Below are 27,711 nucleotides of genomic sequence, written 5' to 3'. Positions count from 1 at the left end.
GGCAGTGCACATATGCTCTGACATGGGCATAATCTTCAAAGCCTTATCCTTGAGGCACATCACAGGAAGCAGTCAGTGATTTACGATTCTTTGATGGGCAAGAAGAAAAGAGAGATATCCTCTGGATATTTGATCTTCATGCCCTTACCCAGGTGACCCAGCTTGGTCTTGCTTTTTTAAGCAAGCTTCGTGATCTAGGCCAGACTGCCACTGCCTCCTACTCCAGGGTCCCAGGAGCACTGGTGTACCTCCAACATTTGTTGTCTTCTCAGAAGGAAGGTGCCCTTTATTTTAATCAGAACTATTCAATCCATACATTAAAACTAGTTGACATGTCTCCTAAGACACTTTTAAATCCCAGATCCATGTCCCCCTCATCTTGATTTTCCTTGCAATTGATTTGTTGAAGGGCCTGTAGACTTTGTACAACCTGATATTGTTGATTCCATTTTCATGGTGTCAGCTTGATAAGTTCCTCTGTTTCTTGTATTTCCTATCAGTTTGTAATTACCGGCTTTCTAGACTTGCTTTAGATTCCAGTTCTTTTTTTTTTTTTTTTTGCTAGAGTAATACATGGGTGATGTGGAGTGGTACTTCTGTCAGGAGGTACCAATTCTCTGTCTCTCTTTGGGGTGTTGGCAGTGATTGACAGCCCTTGCCTGGACCTGTTACTTCTTTAGGGATTGCAAATTGGTGAAATCTTATTCTATCATTCCTTCTTCATTTATTAGCTGGAATATTTTTATAAAGAGAACATACCCACAACTCTGTGGCTACCCTGAAGTCCAGTTCAAAACTTCTTGAAGCCTGTATCCCATTAACTTTCGTGTCAGAGATGTCCTTTTACCTAATAAGTACCCAGAAACAACTCTTCACTCATAAAGGGAAGTATCACGTAGGAGAAAAAACCAGGCCAGTGTCTTGGCAGTCTAGGTTCTACCTCTGAGAGCTGTATAATGTTGGACAAACTTTGTAACTGATTGCTCAGAGGTGGTGGTCTCCAGGCCTTACCTACGTGTCAGAGAAAGTTTTTTTCTAGTGGCATTTGAACAAATCAGGCCATGACTTTTAAAAATTGTGTAGGGGCGCCTGGGTGGGTCAGTTGGTTAAGCGTCCAACCCTTAATTTGGCTCCGGTCATGATCTTAGGGTCCTGGGAATCTAGCCCTGCTCAGCAGGGAGTCTGCTTGTCTCCCTCTCCCTCTGCCCCTCCTCCTGCCTTGTGTATGCTCGCTCTCCCTCTCTCTCTCTCTCTCATAAATAAATAAATCTTAAAAGGAAATAAAAAGTAAATAAAAATTGTGTATTAAGAGCCTACCAGTAAGGTGTCTTTCAGCTGAAACATTTTGTGATTTTCACTTAGAATAAACAAAATGTAAGCCCATGTCAGGATATTTAGGAATCAAATGACCAAGAAGGGCTAGAATGTTTTCTCTAACAATGCACTATCTGATGTATCCATTCATTAATTCACTAGTTTATTTGTTTATTTATTTATTCTTTAAACAAGTGTTTATACTATGCAAGTCCCTATAAATTCTAAAGCTTGAGAGTGGACATCGTGGACAATCACCTTTTTGGGATCTCCTGAGGTACCATTCCTGAAGCTTTAGCCTAAATTTCAGGGAGTTGAAGAAAGGATGCTGGGATTCTTGAAAGTCTACTAAAACCATCCATAAGAATTATTCCATGTACTTGAGAGCCAAATTTGGAATTTTCCCCCATGGAAAGAATGATTCCATGTACTTAAGAGCTAAATTTGGAATTTTCCCCATGGAAAGTGTCTTTGCTATGCAGAGCCAACGTAGGGGATATTTAATAACATCCCTAAGAGGGAAAAGCAATTTAGAAGAACATCTGGAGAACTCTCATTAGTTGTTTACATGATAAAGTTAATCTCAGATTGTAGAGGAAAAATCCAATCAGTGTTCCCCCTTCCAAACTTCTCCTCCACCTTTTGCTTTCACCCAGTTACTGATTGCATACAGGTTAGAAGCATGCATGACATCTAGCGACCACACAGTCCCAGGTTCCAAATCAGAAATGTAGACTCTGCTTTCTCATCGATATGCCTTATATTCTACCCAGCGCATGGGCAGTAGAAGGGGCCCATGTAGAGGGGACACTCAGGGGAAGGAAAGCAGAAAACACAATTCCAAAATCCACCTCTTGAATCACACTTGGCTTGTGGTAGGACTAGCACGAAAATAAAGTCAACAGTCCTCACCTCTGAAACTAGGAGCAAATAGGGGCCTCCCTTCACCACAGTTTCACCCAGTACTTAATCATAGAAGGTGCTGCTGCTCCCCTGGCACTTAATAATTTCCTAATAGGAGCTGTTCCTGGCAGAAAATGTTATGAAACAACCTTAACAATGATAGGAGGAGAAAAGAGCAATGCTCCATTTAAAAAATTTAGAGCCTTTCTTGGAGGCCGTGAAGTTCTCATTCAATTCAATTTTCACCAACAAATATTTATTTATTCACTTGATGAATATATATTGAGTGGCTCGTTTGAGCAGCGTGCAGTGTAGGTGTCACCCTGACGCAGAGATGACAAGAAGCAGTTCCTTACAAGCCAGTAGGGCAGAGACAGTTTGCACAACTCTTTATGAAACAAGGCGAACTTTGACAGCCCTGCATTAAAGGTGCACAAATGAAAGTTTTATGAGGACACAGTAGGAAGAGATTAGTTCTAGAGGGAGGATTGAGCGGCAATTTAGCAAAGGAGACGGGCATTGAAGCTGAACTTGAAAGACCAGAGGGGGCAGTCAAAGCACACGCAGTAAGCCGGGAAAGGCTGCGGAGAACAACTCTCCCCACTTGGCCTCTGGTCTCCCTTGAAGACATTAGAGTTTGGAGTCTATGTGTGTGTCACTGGGTGAGACCACGATGCTGAAGAAAAAGGAGATACTTTAAATTTTCCCCTCATTTGTATCAACTGCACTCCTACTGAACTTGCCCAAAATTAACATGTCATCATCTCAAATTGCTGTCATTGTGAGCCTTCCCCTGGGAGGTGAAGGCCCCATTGAGCCTTGGGTGAGCACCCACCCCTGGCTAAACAACACCTCCAACTCCTTGATTCCTGCCTCACAAGCTCCCCATAGTGTCAGTCTAGAGATTAGAATATAAATGATTTCTTAATTTGATGCAGTGGGAAGGCGGGTATAGCTCAGACATTGTAACTTTCTCTTCAAAACAATGGCTTTCATTCTCTAGATGCCCAACGTTTTAGGATTTACAAAGACAGGATCTATTTTGATTCTTGTTACGTGGTTTTTCATTCTCACTTTATAGATAAAGAAAGCGAGGGGCTCATTTGTTAAGATAATAAAAATAACTGCTCTCATTGAGCCCATTGCCGAGTCCTGTCCTGAGCACTTTACATTTATCTCACTGAAGCCCCTAAATTGTCCTGTGTGGTAGACCGTTGTTGATCCCCTTAGAAAACAGGCACAGAGAAGTTACAGAACTTGCTTAAAGGCCCACAGCTAGTAAACTGTAGAGGTAGGATTTGAATTCAGCCAGCATGCTCCAAGATTGCACTGGATGGCCCATAATTTAGGTCTGGAAGAGAAAGGTTATCCAAATCTGCCATTCTCCCAGCCAACAGGATGCCTGGATATCACAGGGAATGTTCCCCAATGACAGATGTTTCTGCTGGACAAATGCCTTCTCACTCATTGACCTACTATATAACAGGATGGATTTTGAGAAAGCTATTAAGGAGAAAATTGTTTGGTGCCTGTTTATTTTCCCTTGTCATTCTACAAGAAGACAGATACTATCCTCTTCATTGAGAAAACCATACATCTAAACCTGCCTCTGTTCCTCCAGAATGGCAATGAAGAAAAGCTTGGGGACAGAGGGCTTTTCCAAGTTTTGTGAGGAGCAGAGGCTCATGGGAAAGCAGCACTGAGCACAGTGCTAGAAAACCTGGATTGTGGTCATGTGCTAAAAGTGTGATGTTGGGCTAGTTGTTGTACCCCTCTGAGCCTCCACTATATTAAATACAGACTCTTCAGCCTATCTTGTGTAAAAAAAATTATAAAAATTAGTGTTATCTGTAGAATGTTGTATATATGTAACGAGTTATTCTTGTCCTTTACAGTTCCTAACAAGTGGTTACTTTTCTCAGAGCTCGTCCTCATGCCGCTATGCGAGAGACTTTTTAAAAAATGTGATTTGACAACAGCTTGTAAACTTCTGCATAATTTAGCCACCATTATAATAAAATGGACTTGATTTAATGGAGATACTCAAAACAATAACTTCTAAGATGACATGATAATTCATCCCTTACAGTTTAAGCTAGGAATATATGTAATCTGTATAGATAAGAGAAATAATTTTTGCAATCTTCTCATAGATTTTTCTAGAAAATTCAGAATATGTTACTTTTCCGATCTCTTTGGATTTGAAAAGATTTGCATTTGAGGAGATTAAATCTTCAGAGGCAAGCAGAACTTCCCTACAGTCAGTAGAGATGGGCTCCAGTGTTGGCTCTACCACTTACTGCTCTAGACCTTAAGCAAGTGATGATAATAATATAGTAAACTTCACAGGTGTTTACAAGGCTTAAATGAAATAAGGCATTTGAAGCACATAGGGTGGTCAGTGCTCAAATATCGTTAACTTTTTCCAAAAAGAACATGGCTCTGTTGTTGCATGTTGCAAAATAAACTTATTTTTAAAGGCTGGATAGTATTCCATGGTATACCACATTTTCTTTATCCGTTCATCTGTTGATGGGCATTCAGGTTGTTTCCACATTCTTGCTACTGTGAATAGTGCTACAATGAACATAGGAGTCCTAATATCTCTTTGAGATACTGATTTCCATTCTTTTGAGTAAATACCCAGAAGTGGGATTCCTGAATCATATGGTAGTTCTGGGTGTTTTGGGTTTTTTTTATTTGTTTGTTTTTTGAGGAAACTTCATACTATTTTCTTTCTTTTTTTTTTGTTTAAGATTAATTAATTAATTTATTTATTTATTTGTGAGAGTGAGAGCGAGAGAAGCAGGGCAGGAGAGGGGCAGGGAGGGGCAGAGGAAGATGGAGAAAGAAACTCAAGCAGACTCCATGGATCATGACCCGAGCCGAAGTCAAGAATCGGATACTTCACCGACGGAGCCACCCAGGCGCCCCCTTCATACTATTTCCTATATAGTAGCTGCACCATTTTGCATTCCCACTAACAAGGTGCAAGGGTTCCTTTTTCTCCATAGCTTTGCCGACACTTGTTGTCCGGTTTTGTTTTGTTTTGACAATAACCATCATGACAGGTGTGAGGTGATATCTCAGTGTGGTTCTGATTTGCATTTCCCTGATGGTTAATGACATTGAGCATTCTTTTTCATATGCTTGTTGGCCATGAAAACATTATGCTAAGTGAAACAAGCCAGTCACAGGAAGGCAAATACTGCTTATTCTACTTTATGAGGTATTTAAAATGGTCAAATTCATAAAATTAAAGAGTGGAATGGTGGTTGCTAGGGGCTCAGGGAAAGCGGAAATGGGGAGTTATTAATCAATGAGCGTAAACTGTCAGTTAAGCAAGATGAATAAGCTCTAGAGAACTGCTGTACATCGTACCTATAATCAACAATAATGTGTAATAAGGAGCAATAATAATATATAATAATGTGTAATAAATTATAATAGTATGCTTAAAAGTGTATTAAGAGGGTAGATTTTATATGAAGTGTTCTTACAATAAAATAAAAAAATTTTAAGTTCTGAAAATTGGGAAGGTCTGACCCTGATTCTAAATATAGGGAAAAAATAGGTTCCAGTATGGCTGTTCATTTCATTCTCACAGAATTGGTCAGTTCTTAAGTCTGATATGATGTAAGCCTAATAGTACATTTTTAAATCAAATGTGGAATTGGCTAGTGACCTTTTGACAATGTTTAAATAAGAGGTTAAACAAAAGAAATAATTAGATAGGAATCCGAAGGCATTAACATGGTAAATTATTTTGTGCAAATTTATCAATAACAGCACCCTGGTACCTTACTAGGTGAGTACCCAAATGGTTGGGTACTCCGATATCATTTGTAGGATAGGATGTTCTCATTAAACCTCAGACTTAGATCTCTGGGAAGCTTCCATCTTAAACTAAATCCTACTCAATAGCAAATAGATTTTGATATAATGTCTTAAACTGATGAGTTGGCTTAAATTATTGTTTGATTTAAACAATAACTAAAAGTTGTCTCCATCAAACATATAGTTGGAACCCAATCAGCAAAAGACTTAAAAATTAATAGCTCGGTGGAGTAGTCAATGCCAAGTCTCTGATTTATTCTCTGTTATTGAGGTAGCAGAAATAGAAGGAAACCACTCTTTGGAAATGCCAAAAATAACTATTCCAGAGCGCTCTATGTTGATATTGTTGAAGTCTTTGTTTGGGAGCCATCTGATGAGAAAAGCTGCATTGTAAGGAATTCCTTTCATTTCTTCAATAACTAAATCCACTTGGAAGAGGTGGTCCCATTTATAACAAATGTCCCAGTGAGTAGTGCAACAAGAGAACTCTGTTTTTAAAGGGAACGTGACAGAGTCCACTTTTTCTGTGAAGTCATACCCTCCAGGGCCATGTCTTGGTATCTACAGGTCTTCACACAGGCTTGGTGATTAATGAAAGATACCATTGTCTCTGGAAAGAATCTTCTTAAGCGATGAAGTTGTTCATTGTATATGATATTTCTAGATAAAATTTATATTGGGTCTTATAGAGACACTAGGAATCAGATATTCAGAAAATTCCTATTCTCTTCACTTTTCCATACCTGGCCCCAGGCTCCTCCCATTTTGACCCTCTTACTGCCATCTAGAGCCATCGTGATCAAAGGGAAAGAGACCAAATTGACCTGAATTCAATAATAACCACTTCAGAGTTTGGAAGTGTCTGTACAGATTGTCATGCCCTCTGCCGTAGAAATGCTCTTACCAAAGGCAGAATCAAATGAAAAAAGGAGCACAGCCTTTGATCCAGTTGATATTGAACATGAAGAAGTGCTTGCTGGCTTACAAAACCAACGAAAAACCCCTAAAATAAATTCCACCAAAATTTAGTCCCAAATTTGGAATTGAATGCTAATTGAAAAAGTTATCTTAAATCTCTACTTCCAAAATAATTTCAGAATGACATGAACATTACCCTGTGCCTAATATGGCAGCATCTTCCGAGGGCCTCCAGGACTGAGAGGACTTGGAATTATGTAGTGAGACTGGGGAAGCCCCTAGGGATGTCCTGACTAAGACCATTCATGAGGTCCAATCTAGGCTTGGCTAGCCCTGGGAATTCAGAGGAGTCACAGGGAATCCTGCCTTTTTGGTAGAATGGTTGCCTGGTCAGGTGGTGTGTAAACTATTATTGGAATGCGGGGTACTGAAAAATGCTGAGGGCCAGAAAGTTTGTGTTATGATAGTTACAAACAAAGGGAAGTATTTACAATATCCCTTTTGCCCCAAAATAGATTTTAACCACTATACAGCTACAATGGAATGTGTCCATTCACTTCTAAATGGGTTGTCTCCTACCCCCATGCTTAGATCATAGTTATTTCTAGACTTCCATGTGACAAGACCTTCACACACCGAATTCAGTAGTGTCACCTTCTGAACAAAGTAGCTGCATGCGCTGTGGTTTTCCCTTGTTTATTTTGTCTTGTTTTGTTTTACACAGCCTGTATCACTAGCCTCCCAATCAAGGTCAGTAAATTGAATTCAATTCTATTCGTTTAAAAGAGCAATAAATTCATGCCAGCACCATGATCTCACCCCCCTGAGTAGCAGAGTGTGTCTGTGGTGTGCTGTGAAGTCAGCCTTCCAGACGCAAGTGTCCTTGTGACCCTGAAACCACACCTGAAAGACAGGGTGGTGTCATCATACCAGCGTGAATTCTGACAGCAACTTAATGTATTAAGGGCAACATGTATCCAGAGGTGAAAAGAAAACGAAAATGGCTGATTTATTGTCTTAATTGAGGAAGACCCTGTAATCCAAATAAACGATATGAATGGAGAAGAGTCATCCAAACACCAGCGTGCAGTTTCCTAATACTTGCTGCCAATTCGCTATCAAGTAGATGGTTAGGAAGTCTCAGGTGGATTCTAATTGTACGAGGGCCAAAACGGATCTTATAGCCAAGGCGGAGGTCAGTGATTAACATTGTGATATGAAGTCATAGTCCTTGCAGTGCAGCTCTTCACACTGTGCCAGGTTGGAGATCTGTGTGCGGGCAATGTTGACATGTTTGCTTGTGAGTGAAAGTCAGGTGAAGAGGGTGGCAAATTCCTCTTGTCCCGACATGAATTCTTACACACATAGACATTCTCTCTTCCTTTCTCTCTCCCTTTCTGTCTCTCTCCTCTCCTCCCATTTCCCCTCCTTCTCTCTCATGCTCTCTCACTTTCTTTCTCTCTTTCTGTCTGTCTGTCTCTCTCTCTTACACACACACACGCGCCCTTCTTCCCTCCGATCATACATCCGTTAGTGATGTTCATTACATCAGCCGTGCGGGAGGGGTAAGAAAACCCTTACTAACCTGTAGCTATCAGACAGGCCTCCTGAGACAGCGATTTACAAGACTCTGAAGACATGCTCTAGCAATCAAGGAGCACCCAAAGAAGTGGGAAACCATACCCTCCTATCACTGCCAGGGCTGAAGAGAGCAGAATTGTAGCTGACATTCCTTAAACTTTTACTATGTGTACTGAGTGCTTTATACGCGTTACCTTATTTAAGCCTCACATCAACCTCCTGAGGTCGGGACTATATTTATTTACATCTTACAAATGAAAATGAGGCTCCGAGATGTTAAATGACTTACTTATGATTATACAGATTGACTCTAAACCATGGTGCAATGCCAGCCAAAATACTCCCAGCTGCTTCTTCCTAGGAGCACGTACGGGATGACCACTTGTTACTCTGCAGCACGTGCATGTGAAGATGGACGGATCCGTAGGAAGGATGGGTCCGAGTGTGCACTCATAGATGGACACTGGCACCCACGCATACTGCTCGCCCTGCCGCCAAATATTCTGACCTTATGGTAGCCTCTGGTCATATTCTAATGTAATCAAAGAATCTTTGTGTTTCAGAATAGCATTACAGATCAAACTCTGCCCAATCTGAAACGCCTCTTCTCTGTTTGGTGAGGGTTAAATGGGTGTCTCAGGCCAACGCTTAGTTCACATTCTATAAATGGCTCTTATTCCTTGATCTGACTCACTGTATGTATTACAGCAAAGTCACTTACAGATCAATTTATTTTTAGAATCTTAAAGAAACAGATTCTGCAGGGAGTGTTTGTTTCTGACCACAGGCTAGTGTGAGTGAAAACATATCTCAGTGAGGAACTTTCTTTCCTTTCGATTCCTCCGCGCATGGCTCCCTGTTAGTGATAGGTCTTTGCATTTGGTGTTAAAATGTTTTGAATTATTTAAATAGCAGAATGGCAGAATTTTGTGCCAACATCTTACATAGTAAAGGAGTTTTGTGGTGTGCAAGTGGGAAAGCCTTTTGAGGTTTAGGCAAAATAGTAAGTTAGAAAAAAATGAATACAATTAATATTCAGAAAAAAAATTGTATGCCTATTTCCTACTTTGCAACTTTGCAGTAGAAAATTTCTCTAAGATCGAAACCCAAGAATCAGATAAGAACAATGGTGATGATGGTGATGATGGTGACTACCACCACTATCAGTAGAGATTCTGTGGATCCATTAAATAAATATGGCAGACTGCCTTCTACAGGTGTTCAATCTAAACCGGAGAGTATTAAATTCATACAAATAGAGAAAGCATTCTCAAATACACAGACCAATGCAGAAATGCAAATTGAATATTGAGGCCAGTTAAATAAGCACATCCTTTATGCTCCGCACATCTAATTTGGATGAATCCTGAAGCCAGAAAAGAAGCAGGCATTTAGTAACTCACCTATTTTAATTTACTCTCTTGAGGTTTTGAGTATGTATACTTGATGTCAGAATCAGGGAAGAACAAGTGGGAATTTGTGAGCTAGTTTTTTGTTTACACTTGAAACAGCTAATTGTTATTTGGTTTGGCTAAGCCTTATTGGTTTTTTGCTAACAGATATTTAAATGAACAGTTAATTAATAATAACAGGTTTGGAAATCTCAACTTTTTTGCGGTTGGATTTTATACTGCATTTTACCAACATTTTAAGATACTAAACTAACAGGCTTTGTACAAAAAGAGGGTCTGTCCGGCTCCTTCTTTACCACTCTACCTCTACCTCTGCCTTATCCCAGTCAGTACTCTTGGAAGTTTCGCATATAAGTTGAACATTTTTCTCAATTTATTCTTTGCTCTTCCTTTGTCGGGATATGAGCCAACAGAGGAAAAAATCTCTGGGCAAAGAGTCTGAAAAACTGGTTTCCTGTACACCTTCTACCCTCGAATTCAGTTTAGATTAGTTTGGCCTGATGACTGAACAGCTCTTAATTTTATTCCTGTCCTTTTAAAGGAAGGGCTGATTCAGATGGCCTGGAGTCCATTAGTCCTAACTTTCTGGGATTTTGTGATAGGCCAGTGAGTGCGTAGGGCAGTGGTGATGAGCACTAACTTTGGAGCAGTCCTGGGCCCATGCCTAGCCTCCTCCACTTACCTGCTGGGTGACTGTGGACCAGTCCATAATGTCTCTGAGCCTCGGTTTCCCATCAACAAAATGAGTACAACAGTGTCTGCCTCATAGGTGTTTAGGGAAGATTTAAAGATACAGTGTAGTACAGGATAAAGCATTTTATAAACCATCTCATTTAATTCCCATGACTACCCTGTAAAGAAGAGACTGGTGTTACCCCCATTTTATAGATGAGGAAATGAGGCTTGAGGAGATTCAACAACTGATCCCACGCTACAGGGTTAGTAGGTGTGGACCTGGATCCGAGCCCAGGCTCAAGCCATTCTTTGATCACTGTGTCGTTCTGTTAGGTATCTTTATCCGTTTTCCCAACATATGTGGATGGAACAGTGAAAAGGATGAGTTTCACTCTGCTTTTTAAGATGCCGCCTCCCCCATCATTCTGATTTCTTGCCAGAAACTTTGGTACCTCCAACTATAAGAGGGTACCTACACTCTCAGTGCTTGGTAGACATGGAAAGACTACAAAAACATTCACGCTACCCTGTGGTTCTCAGAGTTGACTTATATAGTCAAAAAGAAGGGGATCCTTGTTAGTGGCTGGAGTTAAAATCCCAAAGCGCAGTCAGCCAAAACCTCATCCAGATGCAAGTGTGTGGTCACTGGTCATGCATTTCTGTTTGCTGAATTCCATACAGCCAAGGCAACTGCCTTGCCTCGCTGAAGATCCACAGGGGAAAAAAGTTATGTGCTCTAGTACAAAAAAACACGCAAGTGGAGTTCTCCCTCATCATCAGGAATGTTTGATACAGCAGTGTTTATTCCGTGGACTCCGTCCATGGAAAATGTGCCATCAGTCTTCATGTGGGGAAAGTCGACCCTGGGCTTCCTTATTGGCCTCTCATTTTGTTAAAATGATGTAGCATCATGGAGGATAATCTATTCCAATCAAAACAATTTTGTGGCATTATAAAAGTGCATGCATTCTAGTGAAATAACTACTGTTAGAATCTTCTTGGCTGTTGCCAGAGTAAAAATGTATATAAGTTGTCATTACCATATGTTCCTTTTCTTCACCTAATTTCTTACATCCTCTGGGGAAAGTTTATGATAATGATATCCTAACAGATTATTGTCTTTCTTCCTTATGGTGCGCTTGTTTTAGTAGTTCATTCTTTGGGGGCGCACTGTCTTATATTTAAAAGATATAGTAGCTGTTTGATGATGGTGTAATTCATTATTTTACTGTATATTCTTATTATAGATTACTAGAATATGTAACATTTGTTGTGTATGAAAAATGACACTCGTTTCTGCTTTAAAATATCATTTCCTGTCAAAGACACCATTGGCTTTACTATTTGAGTTGCATGGATTTTAATATAAAACTCTTAGAATGATTGAAGTATGGAAGGGTTCTAGTTTCAACAGAACTTTCCTGGTATTCTCTTTGATAATTGCATTAGCTAATCCTCATTGACTGCTTACTATATGCCGGGCCTTGTTCCAAGCGTTATGTGTGTCAATCCGTCTGCTCAACCATCCTATGAGATGCATTACTATAATTATGTCCATTTTACAAACAGGAACACTGAGGCAGGAGAGGTTAAGTAACCTGCCCATGTGAGACGGCTCCTAAGTGCTGTTCTGGGATTTAAACCCCCAGGAATTGGGCTCGGCATCTGCTCTCACAACCCCTCTCATTTTGTACCACTTTAAACTGTGGGGTGATAGAATAGAATCCATTTTATTGCTTTTAAAGGACTTTTACTTGCTCTTTTAAATGAGTACAAGTAGATTGTCATCTTAAGCTGGAGAGAGAAGAAAGAGGTTATTCAAGAAGGGATCTAAACAATAAGCAAGAATTAGGTTCTTTCTCATGTTCTAAGGCCTGGTAAAGGAGGCTGAATGTGTCTTACTCCCCCTGGTGTTCAGAGTGGGAGCCTGTGGGGGCCCTTAATTAGATTTGGGGAAAGGAGCCCCAGGAAGGCTTCATTTCCTTTCTGTTCCTAAGCTTGAGAAATGAAAAGCAGCCAGAATGTGATACAAGAGTTTCTTTCCTCATCTGTTTTTGCTCTCAAGGCTTGCAATAAGTTAGAAACAATTCAGCATCCAATTGCAACCCTTGACGGTCAAAGTTATTAAAATTTCTAATTTCCTAAAATTTTTCCTGTTCCCCACCCCTCTCCATTCAGCCACGCCCTTGGCCTTCTGCCAGAGTGTCTGGTTTTCCATAATTAGCATGGCGGTTCACATAATCTTTCTTTCCCTGTCTTGTGCCCTGGCTGCTGGGCACTCATTCCAAAATCTCTGTTGTAGTTGCCTTGTTATTGCCAGCTTGGAGTTCCTGATAGCCAGCATTCAAAATGGAAGATGATCCTGAATTTTCAAGTCAACTTGAGCTTCAGTCTTTGTGTTAGATAAGATGGCACTCAGGCCATTAGTTTAAAGAGTGGCTCAGCCCTGGTTACCTGACGGGCTTGAAAAGAATACTAGTGCTTTGGCCCCACCCCCAGAAAGTTTGAATCATTTCTTCTGGGGTGGAGCCCAGGCATCAGCTTGCTTTTTTTTTTTTTTTTTTTTTTTTTAATCTGAGGTCATGGTTAAGAAACACTGGGCTAAATTAATCTTTTGGCTTAAATCTGAATACCAAGACCCTGAAAGGTCTTGGCTCAGAAATATATAAAATTCATGTAAATGGCCAATTGTAATTCCCATGACCTGTCTCTTGAAATGTGAAAAGGGTTTTTTTCTATACAGTTATGGTCATCCCCAGATTAAAGGGAAAGGATGAAAAGTTCATGGCACCTTTGAAGTGCTCCCCAGACCTCCTCTGGCCACAGCCTTTGCAAGAGGTTTGTACTTTGTGGCTAAAATACTCTGGCTTATCTTCAGCCCAAGACAAACCAGGGCAGTCACCAGAAATCATTTTCACAATAGTGTCTGGTGCATACTTGCTCTTTAAGAAGTCAAAATTTGTATGTGGCTTAGTACAAAATGCAGGGGCTACTATTACTGTGTTGAGTTTGGAGATGAGTCTAGTTTCTTATCTGTAAAACAGATAAACTAATGCTTACCTTCCAGGATTGTTTTACCAATTAAATGACATACGTGAAAGCTCCTGACCTACCTGCTACCATGCAGCAGTAATTCCTTTCTTTCTTTTCTTCTGCAATGATTGAGAAAGTTCCCAGTTCAGAGGAGGGAATTTCTCTCATTCTAACTATCACTACTCTGATCTTGGCCAACACCATCAACTCATCTTTCCGGGGTGCCAGTGAGGAGTGGTTCTAATATCTCTCATCTCTAAGACCCCAAAGACAGAGAGTCACCAGGGACATCTGTGGTCCGCACTTACAGCACATATGAAAAGATTGTGCAGGTTTCCTGAACTTACTTCTATTTATTCACCGAAACCTGTTACTGCCAGGCTGTCACAACAACCCACCATGCCTGCTTATTGTCCATCTCCTGTCTGGTCACCTCTCGTAGTTCTGATTTGCTCCAGCAGGCTTAGCATCTGTCAATCTACTTTGCCCTCAAAACCTTCCAGAAGATGTTTCAGCAACCACAGGAAATAAACAGGCTCCTCCGGAACCCAGGGGACATGGCCAGGAAATCAAGGGGTAAGAGAAGGAGGAGATGACTGTAAAGTCAGAACTGGACAGAGGGAGATGCGAATTCAGAGAACATTGTGTCCTGCAGGAAGAATGGAAATCAGGGGACATGGCGGTCAAGTGATAGACTTGTGAGTCAGACAGTAGCAAATTGGAGACGAGAAATTGGAGATGATATATGCTGTGTGCTAGTGCTTTCAATATACTATCTGTCTGACTTTTCTAGGAAAATCCTTTTAGACATTTCCTCTGCTGTGTTCATTCATTCAGCAAACATTGAGCAAGTACCTAACATTGGCTGGACGCTCTACTGATAGTTGAGAAGCAGGAAGGACAGCCCTGACTCATGGAGTACAGTCTGGTGGGAAACACCAGACCATTAAACAGCCATCAAACATTGATAGATTCAACTACATTAAAAACAATCAAATTTTAAAACAACAACAACCGTAAGCCAGACTTCCAATACCTCTTCTCCCTCACGTCCCACTTTTCCTACCCAATGAGTGGATAGTGGTAAGAGCCCAGACTTCTACATCAGGTTATTTGTTTAAACAGTGAGTTCACTTACAACTCTGTAATCTTGGGCTAAATGATGCCTCAGTTTACTTCTCTGAAAATTGACATAATAAAAATACTCATTCACAAGTTGTTGAATTAAATTGAGATTGATGACTTGATAGAGGGGATTAAATGAGATAATACATGCAAAATCCTTAGAGAAGTGTTTAGCACATGGTAAGCACTCAACAGAGGTTAGATTACTGGTATTAATCCACTGAAGTATGTGAAGAAAGAGGTGAGGATGGACACACAGAGGAAGTCCGTGTAGGGAAGTCTAAATGACTAATTTATTGCCGCATCCTCCTTTCACCTCCACCCTTCCCTTGGAGAGTTGTTCTGGAATCGTGGACTCAGTGTACAGGTCAGCCAAGCTCTTCAGCAGCTGCTGGTTCCTGCACTCTTTTTTCTGACTTCTGTAGACCCAGCCAGAGAGGCTCTGGGGCAGCCCACAAATGGCTCTGCATCACAGCTGAACAGGCAGCTAGCAAGAAGGGAGTTTCTTTGTTCCAAATGATAGCAGGACAGCCAGGGGCTGAAGGGTCTGTGCTGCTTTCAGAAAACTCGTTGGCTTTCTAGAGTTAGAAAGGGCCCCTTAAACGTAGAGCCACAACATCCTCCTTCTCAGATAACATTTGCTTAAGCATCACAGGTCTTCTCAAAGTTTTGACCTTCCTTGATTCGGATGTTCTGAAGAGTTGTCTCAGCTTTGTATAAGGGGTGGTGTCTGTTAACTGCAAAAGTTAGTTGTTGCTTACCAGAGATATCATTAACATGTAAAGGCTCTTTGCTATGTTGAGTTTCCACCATTAGTAAGAGAGGCTTCAGTATTGATTATGCATTTATTGACATAAAATTTTCAACCAGTAATAGACCAAGGAGCGTAGATTTGGAAGGATGGACTTCTATGACACATTTAGAAAACATGGACTCCCAAGGTTGGAAGGACCCTCAGAGGTCTCCCAGGCCAACCTTCTTATCCAATAGATAACTTCCGAACAGTGCTGACTTGTGGCTGCCCAGTTTCTAGCCAAGCCATTCTGTGATACTGTGTGCTCATTGGCCCCTACAGCACCTTGGGCCTGTGGTGGCCGCTTGGATCGCTTCTGTGGAGCCAATTACAGCCGTACTTCAGAGATATTGTGAGTTTGTTCCAGACCACCACAATAAAGCAAATATCACACTAAAGTGAGTCAAGTGAATTTTTTGGTTTCCCAGTGCATATAAAAGTTATGTTATACTATACTGTAGTCTGTTAAGTGTGCAATAGCGTTATGTCTAAAAAAGTATATACTTTAATTTAAAAAATACCTTATTGTTAAAAAAAATGCTAACCATCATCTAAGCCTACAGCAAGTCATAATCACTGATCACAGATCACCATAACAAGTATAATAATAATAAAAAAGTTTGAAATATTGTGAGAATTACCAAAATATGGCACAGAGACATGAAGTGAGCAAATGCTGTTGGAAAAATGGCAACAATAGACTTGTTCAATACAGGGCTGCTACAAACCTTCAATTTGTAAAAAACACAGTATCTCTGAAGTACAATATGAAACACAATAAAATGAGGTATGCTGTATGTCCCCCCCCCCCCCGGGATTTCTACCCATAGAACTGAGTTCTGCTCATTTGACCTAACACTAAGCTCATTTATCCCTTCTCCCAAATGATAGCTCTCTTATTTCTCTTGAACTTTCTTTTTCTTTTTTTTTCAGACTAAACAACCCAGTTTGATAATTTTTAGAATTTATCATGATTTGCTAGTACCACTGGTCTGTGAAAGAAGCAAATACTGTTCATTTCTAATACCAGCTGATAAATGACTTATTCCTAGCAGCAACTTCAGGAACAATGGGAAATCTACATTTCGGTCTATTCTGTTTGAAAATCTCATTCTCGAATCTGTGTTTTTTGGAAAATCGAGAATACTCGAAACCCAGTGCTGAAAAAACATGTGTTTTTCATTTTCACCTGACATATTGCATCTTAAGGCATCATGCTGGGTGTGCAGCAGCTGAAAAAGTTTTTAAAAATGTAGCTGCTCGAAATTATAGTGATACAGGGACACATGGTAAAGCACAATGGTCAATGAATAAAACAGTTTGCTTTATAGCTTGGGGACTGTAATCATTCTGATTAAATAGATTACCATATAAAAAGACAATAGCATGGTTAAGAGTCTTAAGAAATTACCCATACATTTTCAATCATTTTCACCTTGATCACCACCCTGCTACTTAAGGGAGTGACTTTTTACACACAGAAGAGGTATATCTGTAGGTTCCTTCAGTATTGATTCAACATTTATTAAGTGCCTCCCTTGTATTCTAAGCAGAGCCTATGGGGTATCAACACTGTGGGATGTGTATGACTATCTTCCCCGTGTTACAGAAGAAGAAACTAGGCACAAACATGAGTAACTTATCCAAAGTTACACAGATAGTAAGTGGTCTCCCTGGGGTTAGAACCAGAGATCTGACCCCAAAGTGCATGGTCTCAAATGCCACCTGAGTCCAGCAATGGGACTTGGAGACGTATGGAAATCTTTTTACCCTGAGCGGCTGAGTGTATCTTGGGCAAGACTGTTTGTTCCTCTCTGTGGTAAGGATATTTGCATTCTGATTCCAAAGTATCATCTGCTTTAATCTGCTTCTAAACATTCTGCACCCCAGTTGCAATATGTGGGGCTTTTCTCTGCACCTCCAAGGCAGTTCTCCAACCCCAGCGGGGTGTCCTACAATTCAACTCAATTCTGATACTGTCTACCCCGAGGTAGCATCAGCTCCCACAGGTTAAGGGCGCAGTCCCACAAGACTGCCCCATCCCTTGCCACTTCAGACCCCAGTTGCAAGTCCAGGCTGTCACCTGTGCTTCTGACTGACCATCTATAGATTGGAGGTTCCAATGACCCCCTCCTTGGATTTGATTAATTTGCTAGAGCAGCTCACAGAACTCAGAGATACATTTTACTTCCTAGATCACCAGTTTATTATAAAAAGATATAACTCAGGAATGGCCAGATGGAAGAGATGCCTAGAGCAAGATGTGGGGAAAGGTCATGAAGCTTCCATGCCCTCTCCAACTACACCACTCTTGCCGAATCTCCAGGTCTTCACCAACCTGGAAGCTCTCTGAAACTCATCCTTTTGGGTTTTTATGGAGGCTTCGTTACATAAGCACGATTGATTAAATCATTAGCCATTGGTGATTGATTTAGCCTCCAGCTCCTCCCCCCCCCCCCCCCCCGTATCCCCCGGAGATTAGGGGCTGGCATTGAAAGTTCCAAGCCTCTAATGACGATGTTGGTTCTCTGGGCAGCCAGGCCCATCCCTAGGTGGGGTCCAAAAGCCATCTAATTAACATAATGAAAGCCATCTTAGGAAATTCCAAGGGTTTTAGGAGCTCTGTGCCATGATAAGTCTCAGTATCACAACCTCCCACTGGAATACCTGGAAACTCCACGTTTTTTTGCTTTGTTTTTTTTAGTGCCCTTGATAGTCATTTGTGAGTTGTTTTTTGTATGGTGTGTGGCAGAAAGAACCCCAAAACCAAAAGCCAGAAGCCCCGAGTTAGAGTCACAGCTTTACCAGGTAGGAGCTGTGTGTCCCTGGGGAAAGGAATCAGTCCTTTGGGATTCATTTTCTTCATTTGTAAAAACATCCACTTCTCAGGTTTGTGGTATAGATTCTTTTATTCAACAAATAGTGAGTATCTCGTATGTGCCAAGCATTTGGTAAAGCTTTGGGTATGTGTTGGTAGATAAAGTAGACCCAAGAGCTTCCTTTTTGTAGAGCCTGCCGTCAATTGAGGAAGCTAGCCAAAAAGAAGTAAGCAAACACATGCATAATTACACCTTTGGGTAAGAGTTCCAAAGGAAATGAAAGATCTCAGCATTGGGAAATTGAGTAGGTAGGAGCACCTTTGAGATAAGGTGACTGGGTATGGTCTCTCTGAGGAGGATGTGTCCAAAAGATGAGGAGGCATCTGCCAAGGAAAGAGTCGGGAGAATTGCAGGTCTAGAACTGGCATTTTTAAGGGCTCCGAGCTGGGAAATAGGATTAAAATAAAATTAAACCTATACGTGTACAAGGGAGCTTGGTAAATGAAAATAGACTAAACACATGGAAGTAACTTCTATTGCAAATGAAAAATAGCAATGGCCACTTGCAAAATACAGCTCCAACCATGTTCTTCCCATAAGAGTCAAGACTAACATTCCAACCCAGTGAAGTTTGTTCCATTTCCACAAGATAACAGCCTTTATCCCCCTACACCAAAATTTTAGGTGCCTGGACTGAACAAACACAAGCAGTAATGTTTTCCTTGATTTCCATCATCTACCAAGGAGCAGAACTTCCTCCCTCTCTCACTTTTCCATTTCCTCCACCTCCTGTCCTTTCAGATTGGGCAACAATTTCTAAAAATTTCCTGCAGTTGACTGATGACAGGACATGGGTGTCTGGAGTCTGAACTGCCTGAGTAGAGCAGGAGGAGATGGAGGAAAAGGAGCTGCAAGGGTTCCTCTCTATTCTTTGCTCTCTGTCTCCTCTTGGTGCCTTGATTTGGAGTGACTGTCAGAAGGGCTGAGCCCCTTCTTTTCTTTTCAGATGTGTTGGTCTTTACATGTTCTGTTCAGGGCCCTTAAATATATCTGTGGTAGGGGTGCCTGGGTGGTATAGTTGGTTGAACGTCAGACTCTTGGTTTTGGCTCAGGTCATGATCTCAGGGTCGTGGGATCGAGCCCCATATCAGGCTCTAAGCTCAGCTTGAGATTCTCTCTCTCCCTCTCCATCTACTTCTCCCCTCTCTCTCAAATAAATAAGTAAATCTTTAAAGATAAAGATATATAATATATATCGATATCGATATCTGTGGTATGTAAAGAACATCGGTAATGTTAAAGCAGGAAGGACCTACCGTAATGGATCCTTGGGGTATGGAGAATACCATGACTTGCTTCTGGTTAGTGTTTCTTGCACAGGAGATGTGACTGAGGTCTCAGCAAAAAAGTCATGAAAAATGGATATTCTGCCCACCCACTTGAAAGTTAGCCAGCGTCTGACCCCAGCCAGCCTCTATGACATCACCCACTGGCATTTTGTTCATAGCGTTCAACATTCTCGGAAATAATGTTGTGTATTTATTTATTTTATTATCTACCTCCCCCACTACAGTGTAAGCACAAGGTTCTCATCTGTCCTGTTCACCCCGTGTCCCCAGTTTTCAGACTAGTATCTATCATATAATGGGTACCTGAGGGCTGAATGATGAATGCGGCAATAGATCAAATTATAATAATGAGAGCTAATACTTCTGTAGCTCTCATCAAATTCTAGGCACCTCTCCAAGCACTTTAAAGATATTAATCCATTTAATCTTTATGATAAACACATGAGGTAGGCATTAGTATTATTCCTGTTTGCAGATGAGTAAACTAAGGCACAAAGAAATGAAGTAATTCGCTCAAAGTCACACAACTAAATGCTACAACTAGGATTCAGACTCTCACTGTATGGCTTTAGAATCTGTACTTTTATCCACCACACTGATGATATTCTTCTTCTTTTTTTTAAAGGAGGCTCCATGCCCAGTGTAGAGCCCAACATGGGGCTTGATCTCTGAGATCAAGCCCCGAGCTGAGACCAAGAGTCAGACACTTAACTGACTGAGCCACCCAGGCGCCCCATCACACTGATATTCTATTGAACATGTTGCTATTCCAAAAGAAATACTGACGATCCCAAAACAAAACAAACAAAACTTTTTTACAACAAAATTATTTCCCACAGATGAGAATCTTGACCAGTTTAACTAAAGGAGGACTAAGTCTTGTGTGCACATGCGTGCGTGTGGAAAGAAAAGAAATGTAGAAAATTTGGCACTATGAATATTCTTTTAGCCTGAACTCTTAGGTGATCGGGAGTTACTTTTGCTTCTGTCTACATCTCACATCTAGAAAAATACTTTTGAGAACACTTGGAGAGGGGGTAAGGAACGCGTCCTTTCTATCAACAAATACCATTTCTACCCTGTGTAAGGTGCTCACACGGTGGTCAGGCCAGGCTGAGAATGATGAGTCGGAAGCTTACTGGCATCCTTTTCATTTGCTGGCCACTTTTCGATATGGATTTAACAGTGATGACAGTGATGGTGAGGATTCATGATAGAGGGAATGGGGAAGGAGGATTATGAATGTATGGGCTTTATGAGCTCGTCCAAAGAAATAAATACAGTGGCAGTGGCCCTGTGTCTCCCTTTGGGTCGCCTTGGTCCTGCATCTTCAAATCTAAAAGATAATAATCTAGCCTGTCTCCAGTTACTGGACAGCACAAATTCTGTGCTGCCTATAAAATGAGACCAAATCTCTAAATCACTGTTATCTGAAGCCGGGAGTCTGGCTCTTAAACAAAAGAGTGAAAAGAAAATCGATGAGTCTGAAATCTTAGCCTGTCTTCTTGGCTATCTGATCAGTCAGGATTCCCAGAATAAAAAGTAAAATGAAGGTAACTGATAACAATTTTGAGCCTCATCTTTTTCTCAGGGTTTTATAAGTGTGATCTTGGTGTTTCCCATTATAGCCTTAAAACATGGCAGACCCATTTCCGCACGAATTTCATTTGAGCTTTAATCTACCCATCCAGGCTTTCTCTGAACAGTGACTGGCAGCTCTTGGCTCCAGAAGGAGTTTCTTTTTTAAAAAAAAACTATTTTCACCCAAAGCTTTAATCATGTCATTTCCCTTTCAGACCAGTGGAACAGATAAACGCATACTCATGAATTAAAGTAAACTGGTAGTTTATAATGGGAAAGGCAAAGAGATGCTCAAATCTCCTCATGCATTGCTCTTTCCTTAAGGAAAAATATTTTAAAGTTTATATTGTTACATCACTTTGACAATTTTCCTTTAAAAATTATTATGAGCTATGCATTGGGAAAGTCCATTTTCATCCACTGCTCCAAAATCTTAAATGGCCTGACCTCTAGGGACCTTGCAAGCCCTCCCATATGTATCTTGCCTTATTGCCTCAGTTGTCAAACTGGTTCTCCTGAGCGACTAATGCCTCGCACTTTGATTATGTGGTTCATCTCTCTTTTTTCCATAAACCAAAATGCTACTACTCATCCTTCAAGCTTTGCCTTCTTCTCTGGCTTTTTAGCTCTGATCCACTTTCTTCTCTGAACTCTTAGAGGAATTTAGTCTGTATCTCTAATATCCTCCTTTAATTTTATATATTTTCATTTATTTTTTCATGTTTTATGCATATCACTATTTCCTTTTCAAAGAGATATAAGTAGCTTAAAGGTAGAGTACTGTGTCAGTTAGGAATGCATTTGCCTGCAAGTAAGAAAACACAAAAACAGGTGTGTTGTTCTTATGGAACAAGAAACACTTAAAAAGTACTCAAACCCATAGACCAATCTTAATGGGTCCTTTGGTCTTTTTTTTTTTTTTTTATCATTATGGAAAGATTACTAGAAGGTTTGGCTCAGCTCTCAAGGTGCAGAAGCAAAAAATGTGACATTTTGAAACTATACACTGCCCAAATTAGTCAGCAATATTTTATCTTCGTACTGCTTCTGTGCCTCTTCTGTGCTTCTATATCTATCTGTCTATCTATCTGTCTATCTATCATCAGTCTGTATTTATTTTGATTTAGGGTTGCTTATTTTTAGACCAGTCTATTTCAGTTTTCTACTCTACAGACCTCTTGATTTTTTTTTTTTAAGATTTATTTATCTGCCCCAATCCCCCAGAGTCCACAGTCTCTCATGGTTCATTCCCCCTTCTGTTTACCCCCCCTTCATTTTCCCCTTCCTTCTCCTACCAATCTTCCTATTTCTTATGTTCCATAAATGAGTGAAACCATATGATAATTGTCTTTCTCTGCTTGACTTATTTCACTTAGCATAATCTCCTCCCATCCCGTCCATGTTGCTGCAAATGTTGTGTAATCGTTTTTTCTGATGGCTGAGTAATATTCCATTGTATATATGGACCACAACTTTTTTTTTAAAGATTTTATTTATTTATTTGACAGAGAGAGACAGGCAGTGAGAGAGGGAACACAGCAGGGGAGTGGGAGAGGAAGAAGCAGGCTCCCAGCGGAGGAGCCCGATGTGGGACTTGATTCCGGAACACCGGGATCACGCCCTGAGCCGAAGGCAGACGCTTAACGACTGCGCTACCCAGGCGCCCCTGGACCACAACTTTGTAATCCAGTCGTCTGTTGAAGGGCATCTCGGCTCCTTCCACGATTTAGCTATTGTGGACAATGCTTCTATGAACATTAGGGTGCATATGGCCCTTCTCTACACTACGTCTGTATCTTTGGGGTAAATACCCAGTAGTGCAATTGCTGGATCATAGGGTAGCTCAATTTTTAACTTTTTAAGGGACCTCCACACTGTTTTCCAAAGTGGCTGTACCAACTTGCATTCCCACCAACAATGTAGGAGGGATCCCCTTTCTCCACATCCTCTCCAACAATTGTTGTTTCTTGCCTTGTCTATTTTTGCCATTCTAACTGGCGTAAGGTGGTATCTCAGTGTGGTTTTGATTTGAATTTTCCTGATGGCTAATGATTTTGAACATTTTTTCATGTGTCTGTTAGCCATTTGTATGTCTTCATTGGAAAAGTGTCTGTTCATATCTTCTGCCCATTTTTTGATTTATTTGTTTCTCGTGTATTGAGTTTGAGAAGTTCTTTGTAGATCTTGGATACCAGTCCTTTATCTGTAGCATCATTTGCAAAGATATTCTCCCATTCCGTGAGCTTCCTCTTAGTTTTTTTTACTGTTTCCTTGGCTGTGCAGAAGCTTTTAATCTTGATGAAGTCCCATAAGTTCATTTTATCTTTTGTTTCTCTTGCCTTTGGGGATGTGTCATGAAAAAGGTTGCTTTGGCCGATGTCGTAGAGGTTGCTGCCTATGTTCTCCTCTAGAATTTTGATGGATTCCTGTCTCACATCGAGGTCTTTCATCCATTTGGAGTTTATCTTTGTGTATGGTGTGAGAGAGTGGTCAAGTTTCATTTTTTTGCATGTAGCTGTCCAATTTTCCCAGCACCATTTATGAAGAGACTGTCTTTTTTCCACTGGATGTTTTTTCCTGCTTTGTCAAAGATTAGTTGCCCAAAGAGCCGAGGGTCCATTTCTGGGTTCTCTCCTTTGGTCTATGTGTCTGTTTTTGTGCCAGTACCATGCTGTCTTCGTGATCACAGCTTTGTAGTATAGCTTGAAATCTGGCAACATGATGTCCCCAGCTTTGTTTTTCCTTTTCAACAATTCCTTGGTGATTCGGAGCCTTTTCTGGTTCCACACAAATTTAAGGGCTGTTTGTTCCAGCTCTTTGAAAAATGTCATTGGTATTTTGATCAGGATGGCATTGAAAGTGTAGATTGCTCTGGGTAGCATAGACATTTTAACTATGTTTATTCTTCCGATCCATGAGCATGGATTGGACTAGGCCAGTGATGGTTATTAAGGAGGGCACATACTGCATGGTGCACTGGGTGTTATATGCAAATAATGAATCATGGAACATTACATCAAAAACTAAGGATATACTGTATGGTGACTAACATATAATAAAAAATTATTATAAAAAAAAGATTTGTTTATCTGCTTTAGAGAGAGGGCTCACGTGAATGGGAGAGGGGCAGAGGGAAAGGGTGAGAAAGTCTGAAGCAGACTGTATGCTGAATGCAGAGCCCAACGTGGGGTTTGATCTCATGACTCATGAGATCACAACCTGAGCTGAAACCAAGAGTCAGAAGCCTGACCAACTGTGTCACCCAGGTGCCCCACCTCTTGATTCTTTTAAAATTCATTCATTCATAATCTTTTCTGGGCCCACTCACATTCCAGAATGGCCTGTGTCAGTAGATATGGTGCCTCCCAAACTCTTGGCAGCCCACCTGAGGATTCTGAATTATGCCCAAATCATGCTATTGATGCATATAGTTTGGACCTGTGAGCCAAACATTCTGAAGAGATGGACAAAGCATGTCCAGCAACTTGTAAATGGATCATGCCAAAGGAATCAAATAAAATCAACAAATAATTATTGAGCAACAAAAACATGGGATTGCAGAACCAGATGAAACCTTAGAGATCATCTGTTCCAACTTCCTCCTTTTTTTAAGTTTAATGCACTGAATTTTTATTTTCATATTTTTAAAAAGATTTTTATTTATTTATTTATTTATTTATTTATTTATTTATTTATTTTATTTATTTGTCAGAGAGAGAATGCAAGCAGGGGGAGCAACAGGGAGAGGGAGAGGCAGACTCCCCACTGAGCAGAGAGCCTGATGTGGGACTCGATCCCAGGACCCTGGAATGATGACCTGAGCCAAAGGCAGCTGCTTAACCGACTGAGCCACCCAGGCATCCCTTTATTTTCATACTTTAATCTTCTTCTCTAATAAGCAAATAAATTCTCACAATACCCTTCATTTGACAAAAGGGAACAAATAAAGGGCAAGATTATACAGCTAGTAGCCAGAAGCCATGTTTGTGTTTCTAGTTCATGCCCTAGGTTCCTCTGAGGGACCGTGTCTTATATTCTCTGCTGGTAAGGATGAGGGACACAAAGGAATCACAGTAATTACTTTCATCTGTACGGTGTGTTTAGAACATTTTCACATGTGATCATTGTCACATACGGAAGGATTGACAAGGATTATTAATGGCACATTACCAATGATTTTATCATTTTCCTCCTCCTCCAGACTTGCTCCTCCTTCTGCATTCCTAGTCACCTTTTTTTCTAGATTGCATCTACTTCTACCATGAGAAAATAATTTGCTTATATATAATTATTTGTTTATTGTTGCCTCTCCTATACTATAAACTCCGTGATGCCTTTTGTATCTCCAATTATTTGTCCAATGAAGAAATCACCATAGTCATCCTAGACTCTTCCCTTTCAACCATGACATACAACCTGAAAGTTTGTGTTCTTATATCATTTCCCTACTGTGAAAGTCTCATATTTGTCCTTTTGTCTTCATTCCTATCATAACTGCCTGAGTTCAGCCCCTTATTCTTCCTTCTCTAGTCTTCTACTTGGTCTCTCTTACCCAGCCTCCACAGTCCTACAGCGAGAGTTACTTTTCTCAAATGCACATTGGATTGCACGATGCTTCCTAGCTTAGAATATCTCCTGCTTCATTGGTGCCCTGTAACTTTCATTCATTCATGCTTCCACTCTAGAAATAGTTCTTGAGAGGCTATCATTTGCTAGGCACTGTATGAGGGACTTCCTATGTAGAGATTAGTTTGCTCTCAAGGAACTTACAGACAAGTGAGGAAGATTGATAATACACAAGTATAAAGTGTAATTAAAATTTGTGATGATTGTCAGTGTGAAGAAAATAGGTACAGTGCTAAAATAGAGACTAATGGAATGGGAAGGGAGGAGGGAGAGAGAGATGTTTTTGGTGGGTTACATAGGAAACAAGTATGTGTCTGAAATGTGACATTACGCATGAGACTCCAAGGATCAGAAAGAGCTGTCCATGTGAAGATGCAGAGGGAAAGCATTTGCACAGAAAGAACAATGGGATGAAGGCCTTTGGTGGGGAAGAATTTTCATTGTTCAGTCTGTGAATTAAAGGTGCTGCTATAGATGATATCTGAGTCCTTCTGGTTATACAATCAATTAAGAACTTAACATTTAAGCATAAAGCATTGGGTGATTTACATTTTTATTTTTACTGTGTCACTGTCGTTTTCCAACAACATTTAGTGAATAGTTCCACCAGAGAAGATTAACAGATACTAGGTTTGAAAGTGAAAAGGAATTCAGACAGCTCAGTGTGAAACCACATGGCTTTATCAAATTGTAGATTGGTACATCTTTTTTATTAACTTAATATGTGTCTCTTGGAATCTTCATTATTAGCCTCATTAGCCACAGGACCTCTTTCTCTGGAAGAACATTGTAAACATTGATTTACAACGTTTAATGAATAGTCTTTCCCGGATTTTCCCAATGTTTATTGAATTTGGGACTTGTGAATGCTGAATACAGGGGTTCTTCTGAGGTCCAGCAAAGACATGGACTAAGAACCTATAACACTGTAGCAATCATTGCAGTGCTGGTCAAGAAAATCTTGGTCCAGGCTTCATTCAACTTACTGTCTTAAAGAAAGAGATCAGCCCTATACAGCCTCACCTCAGAGATACCACAGGTGCAGTTCCAGACCACTGCAACGAAGCGAGTCAGATGAATGTTTTGGTTTCCCAATGCATATAAAAGTTACGTTTACACTATATGGTAGCCTATTAGGTGTGCAATGTCATTATATCTAAAGAAATCAATGAGCGTACCTCAATTTAAAAATACTGCTAAAAGAAGATAACCATTACCTGAGCTTTCAGTGATCACAGGTCACCATCACAATATAATAATGATGAAAAAGCTTGAAATACTGCAAGAATTACCAAAATGTGACACAAACATGAAGTGAGCAAATGCTATTAGAAAAATGACGCCCATGGACTTACCTGACGCAGGGTTGCAACAAAGCTTCAATTTGTAAAAACACACCATGTGCGAAATGCAGTAAAGTGAAATGTGATAAAATGAGGTCGGCCTGCATGTGTCATACAGAACTCGTTGCTACTAGAGTGTACATATTCTTTCTCTCTTAATCTTAAATAAGAGACAATACACAAGTGCATTTGATATTATTACAGCTTCTATTAATAGTATACTCCACATAGCCTTTAGATATTAGTTCATTTTATATATGAATAACCTAAGACTGATAATCTACCAATAATTTTCAACTCACATAGCAAATCAGAGAACAAAACCTGGACGCTTTGTTTCCTCTGAAAAGGAGGTTAGATCATTAAGTAGAGAATATTTTGCATACTCCTTCCTAAATTCCA

This window comes from Ursus maritimus, unplaced genomic scaffold (genome assembly GCF_017311325.1).
Source record: "Ursus maritimus isolate PB19 unplaced genomic scaffold, ASM1731132v1 scaffold_3, whole genome shotgun sequence".
Lineage (NCBI taxonomy): Eukaryota > Metazoa > Chordata > Mammalia > Carnivora > Ursidae > Ursus > Ursus maritimus.
The sequence above is the reverse complement of the archived record's forward strand: the minus strand, read 5'-3'. Positions refer to the sequence as shown.